This window comes from Papio anubis, chromosome 9, assembly GCF_008728515.1.
Source record: "Papio anubis isolate 15944 chromosome 9, Panubis1.0, whole genome shotgun sequence".
Taxonomy (NCBI): domain Eukaryota; kingdom Metazoa; phylum Chordata; class Mammalia; order Primates; family Cercopithecidae; genus Papio; species Papio anubis.
In genome coordinates, this window is record NC_044984.1 from 78506428 (window position 1) to 78512039 (window position 5612).

Genomic DNA, 5612 nt, shown 5'->3' on the forward strand with positions numbered 1-5612 from the left:
GCCGGGCGCAGTGGCGGGCGCCTGTAGTCCCAGCTACCTGGGAGGCTGAGGCAGAGAATGGCGTGAGCCTGGGAGGCGGAGCTTGCAGTGAGCCGAGATTGCGCCACTGCCTGCCCTCCAGCCAGGGTGACTGAGGGAGACTCCGTTCCAAAAATAAATAAATAAATAAATAAATAAATTGTATTGGTGCCCATTCTAATTATTCTTGAGAAGTTCGTTTTAAAACCATATCAACATTTTTGGAGTTAGACTGGCTCTGTAGATTGTATTTTAGACAAACTCTAATGTTCATGATATTGAGCCTCTTATACTCAAACATAATTCGATTTTCAGATTTTCATTTATCTCCATCATCTTTTACATTTCTTAATAAAGTTTTGTCATTTCTGTCTTTTAAAGATCTACACATCTTTAATAGATTGATACTTCATTATTTTTTGATAATGTAAATGGTAAAATTTTCTACATCAGCTATTTTTAAAAAGCATTTGTTAACATTTAATAAACCTCCCTCCATGTGACTTTAAGTAACTGAGACAAGCCCCATACTCATAAAGAAATCTTCTCCTCAGCTCTTCTGCTGAAACATTGGCTTTCATGATGATAGGCTGCTTTGGGAAATTTTTCTTCCCCAGACAGAACGTTATAGTAGGCCTAGAACAGAGAAAGGGCTTATAGTACACCATAGCAGGCACCAACTCCCAACCCACACCTTCTGGGATCTAGGTAGGCCATGTTTTAGATACTTGTACTGACATAGCCACTGATTGTCTTTGCCAGTGAATCAAGACCAGTAGATTCATCGAGAACTCTAGCACACCAGGACAAGAGCTGTGTCAGGATGTTACTCTGGTGTCAGCTTGAAATTAGCTTTTGAGTGTTTATTCTGGCATATAATAGCACAAATTTAGTTTCATAACATTCTTTATTTTCCTTTCTCCATATTCAGTTTCCAGATTCAGAGTCTTAACCATCTCATTGTTATTTTTACAGAAGACAGTAGTTTTCCCTCTTACTTGGTACGGTCCTTAAACATTCTTCATCTTTCATCAGTAATATTCCTAAAGTACATTCCCAGCTATGAGTCTTCTATTTTTATGTATTGACAAAATGGCAAATTCAAAACTTGTTAAACTTAAATACATGACCTTAGCATGCCCTGCATGTTTAGACTCATCTACTCTTTTTCCATTTTGTGATCTGTTCCCAAGCTCGCATGGCTTGTGGTAACTTGTAGTTTATTGTAGGATACCAGCATGCCTACTCCAGTTACTTGCTGACTGTGGCTAGATGGTGCCTTTAGTTTTTTTGACATGTGGTCCTCTCCAAAGGGAAGTTCACAACATGGCAGCTCGATTATTTTGATTATTTAAAGTCAGCGAGGAAAACAGCCTCTTCAAAAGGCCAAAAGCTAAAAATTTTTCGATAACATTTATTTAGTCAAAAAGCACTTGTATTTATTCACTCTTTCAATAAATTGAGAACCTCCTACATGCATTACAGTGTGGTATGTTTAGATGCTATACATATGGATAAATCAGACATGACCTGTTATAGGCTATTATAAAGACTAGCGCAGGAACATAATTACATATATCTCATCACCTTTATTATTTTGTTTTAAAAGGAAATTTTAATAATTATTATTTGGGTGCACACATATAAAAATATTAATGTATGCCTCTTAGTAGTTATATGAGCAATGTACTAGTATCATTTCCATTTTAATGTTATAAGGGATTAATTATTCTCTCAATCCCACACTTCTAGTAAGAGTTAAACCAGGATTAGATACAGGTACCTAAAATATTAATATTTTCTTTATATTTTCCAAATTCTTTGTAATGAACTAATTTATGAAGTATGTATATAGTATATATGTTTTATATTTGCATATGATATATAATACAGTGTATATAATATGTATGTGTACCACATATATACATAAGAGTCAAGTCTAAATGTAATTTCTGATAGGTAGAGAAATAGTTTTTCTATTGCAATTCAGAATCCATCTGAATTCCTTGGCAATAATGGTTCCCCTTATTTACTTGATTTAAACGTACACATAAAAGCTATTTACACTAGCCATGGTGTCACAATACAAATTTTTCATACTGCTGAAGGTTTGTGAAGTACAGAGAGGTCTTGACAAAATGTCAAACAAAATTAAATGAGGTAAATTATTTGTCAATCAGTATGAATAAAACGTAAGTTGTATAAAAGAAAGAAAATTATTTTAATCATTAGGATGCCATAAAAATGGCATTAGAATATGAGACATACCTGTAGCAGAGGCTGACTAATCAACCTGTGAGCCAAACTATTAATCAAATACTGACCAGAATTTGCTGGGGAGGTAGACTTAGATGCTGGTACTTATGCTTGGAAAAACACATTCCATAGGTTTAAAGCAGGCTGTTAAATCTATCTTGTATTACGGGCTGTCAGAGAGAGTACAATAGGATAACGATGATGGAGACCAGATCCGTAACCACAAGACGTAGGAGTCATTGCCAAGTTAGTAGTTATATTCTATTAACGTAGGCTATAATGTTCTACCTAATCTGTTAGTTGAAAAAAACATGTATATGCAAATAAGATATGTATGTATTACTACAATAAAAGTGCATTAATTTTATGTATTAATATTTTTACTACTGAGTAAGAATTATGATTAAATAATGACTTTCTAAATATTGTGTAGCTTTATTCATTGACTTAGTGTTTCGCTAAATGATTTTTAGAATGCAAAAATGAGACCAACCCTGTTTTAATATTATTATACCAGAAAACCAACAGAATAACCAATCTGACCACAAGTTTCATAATAAAACTTAAGAAAAATAAAACTTAAGTGGGTCAATAAAACAAACAGAAACCCACTTTTTTAAAATCTTTTTTTCTTTATTATTATACTTTAAGTTCTAGGGTACATGTGCACAACGTGCAGGTTTGTTACATATGTATACTTGTGCCATGTTGGTGTGCTGCACCCATCAACTCTTCAGCACCCATCAACTCGTCATTTACATCAGGTATAACTCCCAAGGCCATCCCTCCCCCCGACCCCCATAATAGGCCCTGGTGTGTGATGTTCCCCTTCCCAAGTCCAGGTGATCTCATTGTTCAATTCCCACCTATGAGTGAGAACATACAGTGTTTGGTTTTCTGTTCTTGCTATAGTTTGCTGAGAATGATGGTTTCCAACTGCATTCATGTCCCTACAAAGGACACAAACTCATCCTTTTTTATGGTTGCATAGTATTCCATGGTGTATATGTGCCACATTTTCTTAATCCAGTCTGTCACTGATGGACATTTGGGTTGATTCCAAGTCTTTGCTATTGTGAATAGTGCCACAATAAACATACGTGTGCATGTGTCTTTATAGCAGCATGATTTATAATCCTTTGGGTATATACCCAGTAATGGGATGGCTGGGTCATATGGTACTTCTAGTTCTAGATCCTTGAGGAATTGCCATACTGTTTTCCATAATGGTTGAACTAGTTTACAATCCCACCAACAGTGTAAAAGTGTTCCTATTTCTCCACATCCTCTCCAGCACCTGTTGTTTCCTGACTTTTTAATGATTGCCATTCTAACTGGTGTGAGATGGTATCTCACTGTGGTTTTGATTTGCATTTCTCATTAATTTCAATAAAATTTAGAAATTAGAGTCTGGCTAAAATGAAATAGGCATTTTATAAAAGACAAATTAAAAGAACAAGAGTATTCAAATTAAAAATGACAAATTTGGTATAAATCACATACAAAAAGATATTGATTACAATATAAAATAAAATATTAATGTAAACATACATTAAAATGTTACAATTATAAAAAACTAAACTTTATGAAAATTAACAAAGTAATATCAAAATCAAATTGACCACACACTAAAAAAAAATATTAGTTTTCAAATATTATATTTAATCTTTGTTTCAGGCTGAGATATTATGTTAAAATTTTCAGTTTTTCATGAAAAACAATTTTCAAGAACACGTAGTTTGAGATAATAAAAAATATATTTGCACATGCATGTAAACAGCAACACAATTTGCAATTGCAAAAATGTGGAACCAACTCAAATGCCCATCAATCAATGAGTAGATAAAGAAACTGTGATCTATCTATCTATCTATCTACGAATGAGATTGGAGACTATTATTCTAAGTAAAGTAACTCAGGAATGGAAAATCAAACATTATATGTTCTCACACCTAAGTGGGAGCTAAGCTATGAGGATGAAAAGGCATAAGAGTTACACAATGGACTTTAGGGACTCATGGGGAAAGGGTGAGAAGGGGGCGAGGGATAAAAGAGTACAAATACAATGCAGCATATACTGCTCACGTGATAGATGCACAAAAATCTCACAAATCATCACTAAAGAACTTACTTATATAACCAAACACCACCTGTTCCCCAATAACCAATAGAAACAAAAAATTAAAAAAGAGAAGACCCATTCACTGGGTAACATCAAAAGTAATAACGATAACTATTTTTCATTAAGGTACAGTTTTTTCCCATCCAACAAATAAATAAATAATATGGAACTTTTTTCAGTAGATTTTATAAACTCAGAAACAAAAAAATCAAATATATCTCTTAGCATATGTTAATTCTTATTCAATCTTTTATTACCTCACTGATTCTAGCTCTCTCAGTATAAGTGTGAATATATGTGTGTGTGTGTGTGTGTGTGTATACTGCATATACACACATACACAGGTTTCATTCACAGCACCTTTTACAAGTTTCAGCACCATTCTCCCCAAAATTGATAAATCTTCATAAGAATGTATTTTCTATCAAGCATTAATTCTAATTGTCATATGTAATGCTTAACCCTCACAACAACTGCAGAACACATAATCTTTCACACCACACATGGAACACTCATTAAGATGAGTATATAATGAACTATAAAACATGTCTCAAGAAATTAAAAATTATTTAAATCATACGTCATATGTTATCACAATGGGACAGTATCAGAAATCTATTTTTTCAAGTACCTGGAAAATCCCCAAATGTTGCAAATTAAATATAACACTTGTAGTCACCCACTGTGCAGAGAAAAAAATTACAAGGTAACTCAGAAACTAGAAGTGAATACAGCCACACTCTCAGAACAAAACACAATGAAAATAGAAATCAGTATCAAGATGTCTCAAAGCCATACAATTCACATTGAAATTAAAAGTCTTGCTGAATGGCTTTTGTGTAAACAATAAAATTAAGGCAAAAATTAAGAAATCATTGAAACTAATGAAAGCAAAGATAAAACATACCAGACTCTCTGCGACACAACTAAAGCACTTTTAAGAGGAAAGTTTATAGCACTAAATATACACCTCAAAAAATTAGTAAGATCTCAACCTAACAACCTAACATCACGCCCAGAAAAACTAGAAAACAATAGCAAAGAAACCTCAAAGCTAGCAGAAAAAAATCACCAACATCAGAGCTAAACTGAAAATAAATAAATAAATAAGACAGGAAAAACCGTATGAAAGATCAACAGAATCAAAAATGGTTATTTCAAAGTATAAAAAGGATTGATAGACTGCACGCTAGAATAATAAAGAAAGAAGATCCAA

At 33.3% G+C, this 5612-nt stretch overlaps 1 non-coding gene across 1 annotated transcript; it reads right to left on the minus strand.

Moving 5' to 3' along the window:
• Nucleotides 1-731: 731 nt before the first annotated feature.
• On the minus strand, nt 732-860 carry LOC116269051. The gene has a single exon (XR_004176371.1). It is a non-coding gene; the product is annotated as a small nucleolar RNA SNORA3/SNORA45 family (small nucleolar RNA).
• Between the last annotated feature and the right edge of the window lie 4752 nt (nt 861-5612).